The following is a 16486-nucleotide window of genomic DNA, read 5'->3' on the forward strand; positions in this document are numbered from 1 at the left end:
TGTGAGCCCCACCATGAAGTATATGTTTCATCCATTCAGTTCATCCATTTTTAAATATCATTTTATTTCTTTATCTCAAAAATGAGAGGGATATAAATCTCAAGTGGATCACACCACAGGAAAACAATAGTGATTGGATATCCATCATTTAAATCCTCCTAAGGCCCTCTGTGCTGTTTATTTGACATCCAATCCGTTGATTAGGTCATAAAGACCCAGATGAAAGGTGAAAACAAAGATCAAATTGATCCAATACTTTTATGGCTCCCAAAAAGTTTTTAACGGTCGAAGTTCATTCAACACAGTTTCCTGTAATGTGTTCCACTTCAGACTGGGATATACCTTATTTTTTGTGCATTACCATAAATTGAACTATAAAAATAGATGGACGGATTGGATGAAACACATACATCATGGTGGGCCCACAAAGCACCGACCACCAGCTCCGGGGCTGGTGTCAGGGGGAGTAGCCAATCCGTTTCCGTTTTCTCTCCCCTCTCTCGTGATTACAAATCATGGCACCTCCTCCGTCTCTCCCTGCATTTCTTTTCGCTTCTTCTCCTCTTCTTCCTCTCCTCTCCCATGGAGATCGTTTCTAGGGTTATGAAGCGAAAGATGTCGCTGTCCTCCTCTTCATCCAAGATCTGCTTCAATCTCGACTGCAAAGAGGCGAAATCAGAGCCTTCTACAACGGGATGGTGTCTTTATGCCAGCAATTTTACTGAGCTATATGATCAATGCGGGTAGCCTCTCTATTTCTCGTGATTCTTTGATTTTCTTTCGTAAGGGCATTTTATTACTCCTCCTTTAAAGGAAATCGAAGAGAGAGATGTTCGAAAAGAGGGTTTTCCGGCCAGTCTTAATCACAATAAAGATTTCGGCCCTGGTTGAGATGATGGGAGGCATCGAGGGTTTCAGCTCCCGATTCAATTGCGGGAGTGGATGGAGATTATGGCCCTGATTGAGATGATGAGAGGCGTCAAGGTGTTTGGCTTGCGAGAGTGGATGGAGATTATGACCCTGATTGAGATGATGAGAGGCGTCGAGGGTTTCGGCTCCCAATTCCATCGCAAGAGTGGATGGAGATTACGGCCCTGATTGAGATGATGATAGGCATTGAGGGTTTTGTCTCCTGATTCAATTGTGAGAGTGGATGAAGATTACGGCCCTGATTTGATCGTGAGGGTTGCACCCCTTTGATTTGTGCGTGAGTTATGACCCTGATCTGAGAGGTGGCAGCAGCAGCAGAACCCCTCGTCACATTTGATCGCAATGGGTGGTATAGATGATGAAGGGTTTTGGTTCTTTGACAGCAACAACACCCGGGGTTGGCGTGGGTTTTCGATTCCGGCTACGGAGTGAGGCAGCGATGCAGGGTGTGGGTGTGTGATGGAGATCGTCCTCAACTCTGATACCAGTGAAGTTTGGAGGGCGTTAGACAGCCGTTTGGCAACGAATCTCTAGGAGGAGGAATTTTCAACCAGATGGGTAATCTCTTAATCCCTTTCTCTTGTATTTTTTCTGTGTGTAAGAATCCTTTCATGGCAGCCCTTTTTATTGAGTTTGGGATCATCCATCACTGCAGGAAAAAAAATGTTTTGGGCGTTTTTTCTTTATAGTCCATCCATTACAAGACAGGCTCAGACAGTTCATGTGTTACAGGAAGATACCATATGGCCATCTGTTCCAACAGATGTTTGTGTTTTACTCTTTGTTATGTGGTTCTTTTGCTTATGATTGGTTCGCATTCAAGGTTTATTTGTGTAGTGTTGTCCTTTTATTCGATGAGCTCCTATCACAAGCAATGACGATTCCTACTCCTAATCGGAAATCCCTTGATGGAAACTAATTGTAGAGAACCAAAAACTACAAATATAACTAGACATCTTCTTTGCATAAACCACCTTCACAACTATGCAGCCACATGGTTAATTATGGAATCTGCCAGCTGCTGGAAATTCCAAAAATAGAAATATTAGGTTGCATAAAAGCCTATCTGACTATATAAAATGACAAACAAACTGCCGCAGGAGTACAGGGGTCTACTGATTGCAGATTCTTTTCCAATAGGCAATAGCCAACTATAATCTCTCCACAAATACCAATTGACTGCTGTTGGGGAATGTGTCACTGTGAAAAATTCCCAAAAATATCCTAAATAGCTACTGTTGCTTCTAAAAATAATATTTGGATAGATCATCCTATTGCAAATAGGATGTGGTTATTATTGATGACTTTTCCGATATGCATAAGTAGGAACTTACCTTATTGAAGGCTTAAACAAAGGTGCAAGAAAATATATATAATATAGCTAGATCTATAACTCTCATGGATCAATTAAACTGTTGGACATGCAATCTGCCAATCTGGATCCAGGTGTGTCTTTTAGACTGTGGATTTGATCCAGATTTTCAATCCTGCCAATTTGGATCCTTGATGCGATCCTGGTATCCAATCTGAATGGTTGGATGATCTTGATTTGATGTATGGACTATGGACCCGGCTGGGCTTGATTTGAGTCAGATATTCAATCTAAGGATATCTGATCCTCAATTAGTCAGCTTTTGGAGCCCATTTAGGAGCCATCTGATGGCTGTGTGGCCCATATGCATGATGATATGAGGAATCCCTGATTAGAAAGCTGGAGTTTATATGTTATAGGACTCCCCTTAGTAAGGACCGAAGCATCTTTGGTTTCAACCCCCCGTCAGCTTACCCATTTCTTCGTCTAATATAGCCACGTGTCTTCCCTAATGCCTCTAATGTCTTGTTAGTAGAAGGTTATGTTTTGCACTAGCATAGAAGTATTGTTATCTTCTTGCTTATTGAAAAAAGAAAGAAAGGTTCTATAAAGGATTATAGGTTTTGCATGGCTTGTGGGACAGGATCATATCTGGATAATTTATCGCCTTTGTCGTTGCAATATGTTGATTGTTGGTGGTTGTTGCTTATGCTTTTTGATGTTGAATGTGTTAGGCATCTCCTCATCAATTGCTCCTATGTTTTTGGTTGTACAAGGATGGTATTCGGATTAGTTTAATGTGGCTTGGTTGATGCTGATATTCAATAACTTTTTGAGGCCTGGAGACTAAGAGTCCATTTGGTTGAAAAGGAAAAGTTTTATGGAGCCTTGCTTTGTTGCGATCGTTTGGGCTATTTGGAAGGAAAGAAACAAACACACTTTCAACAATATTAGTGAATTGTCTTCCTCTGTCATTTTTAGAGTTGAAAGTCTTATTAGCTCCTTCTGGGCAAAGGCTTCAGATTGCTTTTCTTTCGTTAACTCTTGAGTTGGTCCCAAGGTGTTCCAAAACGGTAACGTTGGTCATAATGGCCACCACCGTTACTGTTATGATACAGGCCATAACGGCCGTTACGGCCCTTGTATTGGCCATTATGGCTCTCTTTAAAGAAAAAAAAAAAAAAAACAAACAAACAAAAAAAAAAACTGTTCCAGGACTGTTATAGCCCGTTTCTCTATAACGGCTGTTATGTAATTGATTTTGAATACCATGGTTGGTCCCATATATAGTTTTAATGGTCGGTTCTTATTTGTAATCCCTTCGAACAATTCTTTAAATAATGCATTACTTAATTTTTTATTTTTTTATTTTAAAAAGAAGAAATAAAAACAAAAAAAAAGTATTGCATCTTCTTGTTAGTTGTTCCAAGTAATAGCTAATAGCTAATAACTTGTATGATCATCTTGAAAAAAATATTATATAAAATTTTGAGATGATTTTTATTATTTTTATTTTTATAGAGATGCAAACTGTTGAGATGATTCAACCCGTTTCATATGATCCAAACCTTTGACATGCTTGGGCCATTTAAGTGGATCAAAACCTTTTACATACTTGGTTCATTGGTCATCTACAATTGTCTTGTTTTCAATTATCTATCCTTTCATATTACTCGATTTACGCACTTCTAATAAAATTTCAGTTGTCTCTCTCTCTCCCTCTAAAAAAAAGAAAGAAAGAATGAAGGAATGTAAATTGAAATGAGCCATAACTAAATTCTTTCGTTTGTTTTAATCTTTAACGAGGCAAAAAATACAAAACGAAAACAAGAAATAAGAAGAACATAAAAATAAAATGAAAAAGAAGAAGAAGAAAAGTAAAATAAAAATAAAAATGAAGTAAGCCTTTTAGAACCTTCAACTTAGATCTAAGGATTCGAAAGATACGAGGTTTCACTTCCCAAAAACACGAGTAAGGTATTAACCATATTGTAGCAAAATTAGAAGGGCAAGGAGTACAGAAGAGAGAGAGAAAAAAAAAAGACTTGAAAAAGGAACAAGAAGATTGAGCAATCTAAGGCAGGCTTATAGTCTAATGCCGTTACCATTGTTATTTTGTCTTTAGTATGAAGTGAGCCTTTTGGAACCTTCAACTATTGACCAAGGTGATAAGAAGGAAGGGAAAAAAATACATTGAGAAGAGAGAGAGAGAGAGAGAGAGAGAGAGAGAGAGAGAGAGAGAGAGAGAGAGAGAGCTTGCTCGTCGTAATCTGGGGTAGGGGTATTCCCTATGTCGTTACCATTGCAGTTTTAAGCTTTAGTGGGAAGTGAGCCTTTTGGATCTTCCTCTATTGCAAAGTGTGATGGAATTAAAAAAAGGATGTAAAAGTAAAGAAATGAAACGAATGAAAATAGAAGTACACTAATATTAAAAGACCTTAAGTGTTTCCGGGAAAGTTTTTTAATCCTCACATTTCGAGAATACAGAAATTGTAACCTCAATTGCGTTCTCTCATTGATGAAGGGGATGGGATAAGGTCCCATGAGCGTGCACACGACTTCCTTTCTATTGGACTATTTCTAATAGGCAAAATCACACACTACTTTACACAAGGGTGATTTAACGGCAGAATCAAAGTTAGGATTAAGACAAATAAGAATGATAAGGCTCTAACTTGAAGACGATGGTAGACTCGAATAGAAGGACACCACGTGGATTAGGAAGTTACTCCGAAAAAGTTTTTCTCATTGAAAATTTTGGGGAATCATTTAAAATAGTCAAATATTGTGCATCATCTACAAACTACAAAAGGATTCCGCGCTAGAATAACTGAGGAAATTTGAAGAATTAAAAAAATAAATTGATAAGAAAAGATTACTAAAAGATGATCAATAAAATCAATATATCAAATCCTTTGATCCTTATATTCCAATCTAAACTTCTATACTCAAAGTGATTAGGGGAATTAAATAGTAAAATATTAGAATTCCTTGAGGAGGTGATTAAGAGGAATGAGGTATCTATTAATCATGGATTAAATGTTTAGTCAAACCTTGCTAGTAGCATAAGCATTAACGTTAGAATTTTATGCAAGGGTTGATGATACCATGCAATTTTCTTAAGTTTTAAAGCATCATTGCCTTCTATAAAAATTGTTTACTCCAATAATCATCGTAAAATGTCAAAACAAAGAAGAAAATGTTGAATGCCCAAATTTCAAAAAGAATTCATTGGATTTTCCTATAAAAAAAGAAGAAGAAAAAAAACACATACTTCAAACGCGAAAAAAATTTAAAAAGAGTTGAAAAAAATGATAAAGGGATTGGAATACTATTCAAAGAAAATTTGTAATATGGGCCTAGGTTATTGAGAATGAAGAAGAAAATCAGTAATATGGGCCTCGGTTATTGAGAATAACGAAGTGATTGATGAGAAAATGATTTACTCTCCCCACAAGCTAGCATATTCAAATAAGAACATCACATTCTCTCATTTGCCCCTCTTATTTAGTGCCCCATGTAGAAGATTCTTTTTAATCTCTTTTAGATTTGTTCAGAGCTAAAATTGTTGAAAGGAAAGGTAAACTTCTTTCGTTGAAAGGCTTATTCTTGCTAACATTCCCATTTATAATTTCATGGTCATCCGTATTTCGGCATTAATTATCAACACCATGGAGAAAACTGTGAGAAATCTCTTATGGCCAGCATACGAACTCAAAAGCAAAGCAAGCCTTATGAATTGGGATATATGGTTGGCACTTGGCAGCCAAAATTGGTCTAAACATGGCAAGCAGTCTTTCAGGTTTTCCTCTTTTCCTTTTCTAGTCATTCTTAGTTCCTTAGTCCAACCTTAAATCTATAATCTTCTCTATCCTTTTTCCCCTTATCTAACAGAAGATGTTCAAATGTTTGAAGGTTCTTCTCTAGCATACTTGATTTCCTACTGTTTGTAAATCTAAGAAGGCCCAAGTTATAATGATGAAATGTGTCATGGGATTATGTTGGTTGTCTATTTGGCCTACGTTCTTTAGATAAATAGTGGGTGCAATAGATAAATGGTAGGTGAAATAAGGTGGATTTATTTAGCAGTCCTGTGAGCAAATTCCTTAGCTTTTAGGTAAGCCTTATGCAGCATTTGAAGAAGTAGTTTCTAGCCCGCATTCTTTAGGTAAATCGTAGGTGCAATAAGGTGGTGGATTCATTTAATAGTCTTGCGCTTTTTGGTGAGAACCAGTTGTAGGTTTGGGATTTAGTTTGAAAATAGCTGGTTTAAGAGATGATTCCTTAGGTAGAGCTTGATTAACCAAATGGATTACGCTAGATGGGGGGCACAGGGGCAGTGGGTTGGGGTTTGTTCGCTGTGTTCATTTTTTATTTTTATTTTATCCCTTCCTAATCTTAGGAGCTTTAATCCCAGATTTAGTGTCTCGTTAGAATTTTTGAAAGTATGGTCATCCAAAAGTAAAAAAATCTTCTTATAGCTAGCACTGCCAGTGACATCTATTGTGGTGTACATGGGTAAAAATCTTCATCCTAAGAGAAAATGCAAGTTGAACTCTATGTTCTAAACACCACTTCACACCCAATGTCTTATGTAGTCGTTTCTCATTAATTCAAAATGTTTTTCTTCCTTTGTTTTTAATATGGCTATGCATAGTACTCAAAACTAGATGTTTCATATTCAGATCCTTCAAATATCTAGGGTTTCCCATGTCGAGCATGCCACGACATGAGCATGGGGAATCTATTGTCAAGACATGAGCATGGGGAATCTATGTTGTCTTAAGGCTTTTCCATAACTTAACCCTTAATAAAGGCTAGATATAAACCAAATGGCCACAACTTAATCTAGGAATCAATTTTAACTAAAATCCAAAATTGGATGATCCAAAATGTGTAACTTTCATGGGATCTTGCAATCTATGTTTCTTAAGTAGGGATACTAAACTCATTGGCAAGCTCGAAGAGCTTTGTCCGCTAGAGAGAGTGGAGAGCGACTCGTCATAGAAGCTTCGCTTCCTGGACGAAGCCAAGCCTAAAAGATCGACTTGGTGCAGGAGGCCAAGCATTCTGGGCTGGAAGGTTTTAGACTATCTTTACTCCCAAATCAGAGGTATACGGACAAATGGACATAGCTATAGATGTGATGTTTTATAAATATTAATTCCCCTATTGATGTGTTTATTTGACGCCTGTGTTTATAGATATGGGGTTTTTTCTAAACTTGACTCATTTGTTGTGGAGCACGAAGTATGCCTCTTCGTTAGCAGCTATGCCATTAATTGTTGGGACTTAAACTGGTTGAGGTAGCGATTCAATTCCACACTATAAACGAGAAAAAAAAGCTTTTGAATGCCAACAAACCACAAATTCCAACACCAATCAGCCCTTAAGGTCTCCTAAATTAACTAACCCTTAAGCCATGTTTAATATGAACCATAGATTGGCTTCTAACTTCAACCCTTAAAGAAGTGGCCCTCCTAATTATATAACTTGACTTCATTCGACTTGATCAAGTTCATCATATTTCGAGTTTTGCAAATGAAATGACATTTTTGTACCACACCGAGATGATATGTAGCACATGGAGTTCATTGCATTTTCCAATTGGCTATGACACCTTCATGTGAAGCGCTTGAAAAGTTAGCTAATGTGATTATAATAAACTTGCATAAATTACACTTGGTCAAAATCTTAAGCTATGGTAGACTAACATATTGTATTGATCAACATCATGGGACATCATGCAGATTGAATACAGTAAGCATTGTTGAATTTGATGTGGTCTCAATATTAACTCTCTTCAATTTTATATTGAAATTGCAATGCGTCTAACATTTTCAATTTTTGTAAATAGTTTGGCAAAGTCATATGAAGCTCCAATGATATACTCGCTAGCCGAGTAGATTATTGGTAATTCTTATTTCAGTGGCTCATATTTTACTTTAACAAAGTGTCATTCTTATGAATGAGCATATTAGGTCGGGTCCTAGAAGATTGTTGGTAATTCTTATTTCAGTGGCTCATATTTTACCTTAACAAAGCGCCATTCTTATGAATGGGCATATTAGGTTGGGTCCTAGAAGATTGTTGGTAATTCTTATTTCAGTGGCTCATATTTTACTTTAACAAAGCGCCATTTTTATGAATGGGCATATTAGGTCGGGTCCTAGAAGATTGTTGGTAATTCTTATTTTAGTGGCTCATATGTTACTTTAACAAAGCGCCATTCTTATGAATGGGCATATTAGGTCGGGTCCTAGAGTACTTGTACCCTTTTAATTACTGTGAAGTTTCATTCTTTTAGGGCTTGGACCTGGATTTGATTGCATGTGGGTACCCACCAAGGTAACCACCGATCTTCCAACCATGGTTTCCAGTTGCAAGGTCGAATATGGACAGCTACATGGTCAATACCAACCGGTAGATGGTAGATTACAAACATGTGTACCTCTTTGCCACATGCATGGTGTGTAAATGGGCTCCCTTAAGTGCATGTGGCTTACCAATCCTATTTAAAAATATAATTAACCTTGTCACAAACTAGGCATGACTAGGCTCGGAACTTGGAATATGAGTAATGTCAATGTTACCCTCCTATGTGGCTACCTTAGCCAGGCCCATTAAAACTATTTATTAAAATCAGATAAATTGGCCGGTCTTTGTTCTTGGTTAATGTGGGAAGGCTCCACCCATAAGAGACAATGTTAATCCCAATCACAAAGAACATTCTTTGTAATGTTGCTTCCATCCACAGATTCCTTTTTTTTTTTTTTTTGGGGGCATCTAGGTGGTAGATGTTGACCCAACTGCTTGAACTTGTTAGTTTTGTTATGTTAAGTACTATGCTGAACGCATTGATATTTCCAAGACTAAAAGGTTTTTTAAGTTGTTTCTTACTCAAATTAAACGTGAATTTTTCTACCTCAAGTGTATATGTAGTTTTTAATTAAAAAAAAAGTTTTCTCTGAGAAATCCCCAAATTACCAAGAATCACTAAATTAGGCTAGTTACATGTTTGATTTTGTGTTTGGATACAATGATTGCAACCAATTTGTGAGAAATTAGGAAATTTTTGTTTTTATTTTTTCAATTTTCCGTAACTTAGCCCATCTCCCCTGAGTCTCAAAATCGAAACTCCAAATTCATGATTTTTCATGCAAAACATGAAGAATCATAGATTTGTAACAATTTGACACTAATTTAACATGACTTAAAACCAAAAAAAGATTGAAAATCGAAAATGTTCATCAAATCAATCTGGTGGGATATATATCAACTGTGCGTTTCGTATCACATACCTAGGATACAAGATATATCATGGGATGCATGCATGGGATACAAGATATATCGTGGGATATATTAGCCGATACTGTTGATAATGAAAACACTTTTAAATTCATGAAGGTCTAAAAAGAAGATATGATTTTTATGAAACTGTCACTATTGAGTTTTTAATATGAAGTAGTATATAACCATGACACCCTTGGTGAGTCCATAAGCCTGATTTTTTATTGATAATATATCCTTATCAGTGCGTGGGCATAACAACCTCTTGGAGAACTTTCTTTAAATGGCTGTCAACAGGTTGGATTCGGGTCAGTCACTAGTACCCGTGCCTAGCCAACCAGAACTGGTTTTTACTAGGCCCTAATCTAGTTCATCAAATCGAGTTTAGGTACCCCTCAGGGTACCCATTAGAATGAATATCTTGACGGTCAAACCTTAGTTGATGGATAGCTTTTATATTCCATTGGTCTACATATGCAATGCCTTGAAGATGACATATGCCTTATTGACGCGTGGGCTTAGCAAAACCTCTTCGAGAACCTTGTTGAAAGGGCTAACAACAGGTTGGGTTCGGGTCAGTTCCTAGTTCCCATGCCCTAAGCTAATCAGGATCGATTCTTGTTGGGTTCAAGTCTAGTTTTGTAGACGACACAAGCCTTATATATGCATGGACTTAGCAAACCTCTTGGAGAATGTTGTTTATGAGGCTTTCAACAGGTTAGATTCGAGTCAATTCCTAGACCCATATGTGAACTGAGCTAACTAGATTCGGTTCTTGTAGAAATAAGATCTAGTTTTGAAGACCCAGACCCAGATCCGATCGATTTTGCATACCCGTTAGGTCTTTGCATCTTGGGAACATGAGGGTGGATCAGTAAAACTATCGTTTATGAGTGCACTAGGAGCTGTTGGAGCTGTCAGTGAGGGAAACTTCATTTTTGTGTTATTGGCTGGCTCAGGTCCATCCCTAAAAGAAGCTGAATATTTATCAGTTGCAACCTTTAGGTGTTTGTTGCTAATATAGATGTATTGAAGCATCCTCTTGCTAAACCATGGGAGTCAGTTTGGTTCCCATGGTTCAACAAAGTGGCTGCTATTCGCATATTGTTGCTGCTTGTACTTCGTTTGGAAAGAACATACTGCCAAGAGCTGCAGCTCTTCTAGATGTTTCCCCAGTTACTAATGTCATCAGAATTTCGGGACCTCGGTTGTTTGCCAAGTTCTCTTGGATGCATCTTTCTCCTTGAATGGATTTTTTTTTTTTTTGTTTACTTATTGAACGTGTTACTTTTCCTATGTTATTGCTCTTGTTATGGATAATACTGACATGTTAATGATAGATAGGATGTTGATATTGTTGTTTATTGTTTGATGTCCATTTTCTATCAATGCTATTTCTTTTTTTTCTTTTTTCTTTTTTTTTTTTAAATTATTTGTGAATATGACTACTTCATACTCATTGAACTGGTGAACAGTTGCCTGGAGATTAGGATGCATCATTGATTGGATCTGGGAAATACGTAGTGTGTTAGGAATTAATTTTATGCATATTATATGTGGTGCCAATGAGGTTGAGTTCACTCTAACTGAAAAGCAGAATATGTAGGCAATTTCTTTGTTCCAGGCGTAATGCAATTCTATTTGCTATTTTACAAAATTTGCCTTTTAACAGAAGAAATAGGATGCTATCTGCACAATTAGGTAGAGAAAAGGCATGCAATAGAAATCTGTCATTGTTAGCCCTTCATACAAGGCTTGTGGTTTTCGTGCTTCGTAGTCCACTTTTAGTTGCAAGATCCTTCTAACCAGGTGACACTCCTGCTTTGAAGCACTCTCTGGACTCATGCTTTAGCTTTCTAATTGTTTTTTAACCTGCTAAAATCTTGAAAGAGATGCTTCCTGCTCTTGCACCCAAACTTGTTGTCGCTTTGCCCCATGCTTCGTTGATGTATATGTTTTATCCACGCTGTCCATTCATTTTGGTCAAATCATTTTAACGCATGAGTCCAAAAATGAGGCAAATCCAAAACCTTTGTCGTCCACAATAAATTTTCAATTGTAGGTGTTCAAAAATCCATTGTTTTCTGTGGTGTGGTTCACTTGAACTTTGGATCTGCCTCATATTTGGGCGCATGCCCTAAAATGATCTTTAAAAAATGAATAGACGGCATGGATATAACACATACATCATGGTGGGGCCACCTGTTACGAGATTTTAGTTTTGCTTGGTTTTTGAATTGAAATTTCGACTCTATTGCAAACAGCAAGAACTTGTTATAATTATAATTTTACCACCATTTGCATGCATTTATACAAAACCAAACAGGACCTTAGTGTGCTTTCCTGGTAATGGGTTGGGGGGTTTGTGTTTTTGTAGTTGGTTTTCTGTGTCCTGCAGAGTTTCCAGTGTAACCATGCTGTTTCAGTTTCTGTATCCTTTTTTTTTTCTTTCCCTTCTGAGTTTACCATTCATCAAGGAAAAAAAGAAGAAAGAAAGAGTGAAAGAAAGAAAGAAAATGGTTACCCAAACAATGGTCATTGCAGAATTGAAAACATGGCTTCTCCTAGGGGTGTGTTTGTTTACATCAAATATCATGAAATTCTGCACCAAATTAGACTGATTAGTCATTGAATATAATGAGATTTCTGATTTGGTGCAACCAAACACACCTTAAACAATGGTCACTGCATAATAGAAAATTTTATATCTGCCATTAAATGTTATAAAATAGAATGAACATTTCAGGCACTTCTTTCTGCTATTGTTTCCGTCTTTGAACCACTCATCATGACGGTTGTTGCTGGTACGTAGTGGTAGACATTATTTTTCTTCTTAGTCCAGATCCTTATACTAGGCCTTGTTGACAACAACTAGTCCTCGAAATGCAATGAACATATTTTGACTCTTACATGGCTATGACATTCTAATATTCCTTTTCTCTTTAGATTTCTTAATTCTACTTTCAGAAGATGTTTTCAGCTTGATCTTTTAAAAGAAGAAGAAGAAGATGTCACCTTTACATTTATGAGGTAACTCCCCCGATGATGTTGATTTCTTATGGCCACAGGGAAGTCACATTTCTGGGGTGTGTTCATTGTTGTTTAAATGTCTATACTGAGACTGGACGGTTGTCGGCTAGAAGACCGAATTTGCAGGTTTGTGCTTTATTTCTCTAGTCGGTAAGCCTTTTGAATTGGACATTTGTGTTGCAGTATGAGGAATAACATTATTGAGTATTTCATGACTCCTATTTTTTTTTTTTAGCAAACCATTTGGTTGTTTGATTTGAGGTCCAGCAAACCATTTGTTTAATTGGTGTTGGGCCCATAGCTCCACTGGGGGGTTATTCATGTTGTGACCTTGAGGTTGTGGGTTCAATTCCAACTTATCTACCTATAATGAAAAGGTTGATATTTCTGAAATAGTTCTACACATGGATTCATTAATGCACATTGCTGTAAATTATGCCTTGTTTTATTTTCTTGTAGCATTATTTATCTAGGAAAGAGGTTAACAGTAAGCTCAGGTATTCTAGTAAGATCAGGTTAATTTTTCACTTTGTACAAGTGGGATCCCTTGGTTTAGTGGTCCAAACTGTTGGTATGCCTGGATGGATCCACTTTGTGATGGCCCATGCAGCAAAAACCCCCCATATGGGAAAATCCTAACCCTTCAATATGCGTCCAGCACGTGCTACTGAGAAAATAAGTGCAGCAACGATCCACATTCAGCCAAGACAAAAACCAGAGATCCAATGGATATGATCTTCCAATCTAGGGTATATTGGTTGTATAGACCATCGACATTGGAACCCATCAAATATATAGCTTTGGTAACTGAAACACAGGCCTCATGTAACATACAAGCCACCCATCTGTCAAAAGGGATCCTGAGATGGGCAATACAGGTCACAACTGGCCAGTGGAAGATCAGACCGAAATCAATCATCCAACTGTAGTGCGACCTGTACAAATCCAATTGGATCACCAAAAGCGGCGATTTATTGGACTTTTTATGGCTATGTACAAACCATATGGGATGGGTGTAAGGCTTATTCGTGGAAGTAAGACTGTTGGACTTTTTATTTTTATTTTTAACGGTCTAATATTAATGGTAAAGAAGGATCCTTCAATTTGGTTACTTCTTCTTCATCATGCCTACAATTTCAAATTTGATAGTGCATCCAAATGGACCCTTGAATTTAGAATATATGTAGTTCAAAACTGGAAGCTAATCATGAACTTTCAACACCAAACTCAGGACCATGCAACAGAGACAAACAAGAAAAAGAGACAGATATTCCATTCTGCTGAGCATTTGTGGCTATGTGATAACCCAGAACTACATTATGTACCCCAAATCATATCCATTGCACATCAATTAGGATCTGAGACAAATGATATTATTTAACAGAAAGCATCCTGCCTACCTACATCTCTAGTTTCTACATACACCCAAACATATCCTTAATGTCTTTCTATTTAAATGGATACCTCGTTTTGTGCTCTATATGTATGAGTCGATATTTATGTAAGGATATGCTAAGTGTTTGCGTGTCTATTTATATGTATATTTAATGGAGGAGACATGGTGGGGATTGTTGTTTTCTCTGAGTCTCGTGTATGCATTTTCTACATATTTTTCTTAGCTTGACATTGCTTGTACTATTATGCTTCTCTTGTCAGGTTTTGATTCTATCCTTCATAAATTCAAGATATCAGAGGAGCAGAGAAAATATTTTATTGATAACCAAGAGCCCCTGGTAGCATTTGCTCTCCGTTGCAGGATGTAATCTTCACCTGCAGTAAGGTCCCATTCCGCTCTTTATTATCCACAGTGTTTTCATTTGTGGACTGAATAATGTGATAGTTGGCATTACAGACTCAACTTGTTTCCTGATTTCTGAGTACAATTTAGCCAAGTCAATTGCAAGCTCACCAATTATATAAAAATTGATCCACGGGGCCCTTTTCGTATAAGATTTGAGTTCAGGCTAGTAATTGGAGCTCGTCAAAACCAGGCTGACTTAGCTGAGTCAGCAAGGCAATTAGTGAATTTTAAAATTGCCACATTAGATCTGATTATGGAAACAAATTTTATCATATAGCTGGAGCTTCGGATCTTTGTGCATCTTGCAAACTGTCAAAGCATGTTGAATGCATTCAAGGCTAGTGGGAATTTCCATTCAAGGATGGCAATGAATATATACCCACATATTCCCAAGGTTGTAGAGGGAAAAAGGGTGCTGATTGAATGGTACCCTCAACCCAGGGAAGACAAACCTCCAGTTCCTCTATTTAAAAAAGGTAATTATACAGTAAACTTCTCATTGCACTGATCTTATGAAAAGGAAAAAAAAAAGAGAAAAGACAATGAAACTAGGAATATAGAGTTAATATGAAAGAATGAGACAATCATGAACAGTGCCTCATGAATTAGAAAAAAGTGATGAGGAAGTAACTCTGAAATTGTAGTACTAGTTATAGGTCTCTTAAGTCCAACTTCAAGCAAGATAGTTGCAATCTGGAGCCACACTGCATATGGGAGCATGTTTTAACTAGTTTATGCTTAACTTGTTTCTTGGTAATGATTTTTTTTTTCTTTTTTTAATTATATATGCGTGCTTATTTTAGGATGCCTTTGCTTTTGAGAGATGAAAAGCGAAAATGCTCAACTTCACTATTGCATATGGGAAAACTCTTGTTGGCTGGCCCATGATTGGAAGGTATGAATACTCTTATCAATTATTGTAATGTGGGTAGATGAACATGTGGCTGCCAATGAATGCGGTTTGATGCAGCATTGCCACTTTCAGGTAATCAACTGTTTGTCAAAGCAACTACTTACAGTTCCTGTTTTTTTTTTTTTTTTTACTTATCTTTATCTTTTTCTTTTTCTTTTTATTTTCTAGTGACGCTACCAAAGAGCATGAAGGCAAATGGGGTATGAAATAATTAACAAAGGTAAGGAAACCACTTCACTTTTGACCTTTGATTGCTATTTATTTTCCTAGTTAAAATTGTACCTTGCATTAGGAAGGAACATGCCAGATTGGCCTCTGGGTTTGAGTCCCAACCTGAATGGGTTGGACTTGGGCCTAATATAGACCCATTGATGGGCCTAGCTTTAATTTAAAATGGGTTGGCCTTGGGCCTAAGTCAGGTTGGCCTGCGTGTTAACAGACCCAACCTATTTTTGAGGTGGGTTCAAGCCAAACTTATTGGGTAGTGGGTCGGGCTTTGAGCTAGAAATTTGTCCATTTAAATAATGGGTTAGGCTGGGGTTGAACCTACCTACTGGGTTGAGCCAGATAACCCTACATAGGTTACTAATGGGTTGAGCTAGATAAACTGGCTTGCCTTGACCCAAAACCCAAAACAAAATAAAGAACAATAGTATGGATAAATTTATTGTCTGCACCCAAACTCAACATGATTTCTTCGGTCCAATTGATTGAACCTGAGCTCATTAAAATTGGGTCGGTTTCATAGGGTACCCATGAAATTTGGGTACCCCTTGGCATCCCTATCAACTTTAATGCGACCCCTGTGATAAATTGGGTCAGATTTGGATAAGAGGCCAATATCGACCCATTAAATTAATGGGTCGGCTGCTTTGATTTCAACCTAACCTAAATTGGCCCAAATTTTAATGGGCCAGGTTTAGAATTTGTCTATTTAAATAATGGGTTACGCTTGGGTTGAACCCTACCTACCTACCTAACCTAAACTGGCCTGAATTTTAATGGGTGAGGGCTAGGTCCAAAATTCCAAGTGGATTCTTAAATGGGTCAGGTACGAGGCGTGCCTAGACACCTAACCCAACCCATCCCATTTGCAACACTACCTGTTGAGCTTTTGGGCTGGGCTTAGACTTAAAATTCAAGCCTGTTTTTCAATCATGGTTGATTTGAACCATGTACAATACTATTGCCCTGAGTGGACTAATTAAGA

General features: G+C 37.3%; 1 long non-coding RNA gene across 4 annotated transcripts; it reads left to right on the plus strand.

The window, feature by feature from the left end:
* Positions 1 to 484: 484 nt before the first annotated feature.
* LOC131246256 (uncharacterized) lies at positions 485 to 16249 on the plus strand. 4 transcript variants are annotated; one of them, XR_009171266.1, is made up of 5 exons: positions 485 to 1488; positions 12601 to 12688; positions 14219 to 14342; positions 15167 to 15258; positions 15445 to 16249. It is a non-coding gene; the product is annotated as an uncharacterized LOC131246256 (long non-coding RNA). The 4 variants fall into 4 exon arrangements; XR_009171268.1 differs by having other exon boundaries at positions 14219 to 14337; XR_009171265.1 differs by having other exon boundaries at positions 15167 to 16249.
* The last annotated feature ends 237 nt before the right edge of the window (positions 16250 to 16486 follow it).

The sequence above is a fragment of the Magnolia sinica genome, chromosome 5, assembly GCF_029962835.1.
Source record: "Magnolia sinica isolate HGM2019 chromosome 5, MsV1, whole genome shotgun sequence".
Classification (NCBI taxonomy): domain Eukaryota; kingdom Viridiplantae; phylum Streptophyta; class Magnoliopsida; order Magnoliales; family Magnoliaceae; genus Magnolia; species Magnolia sinica.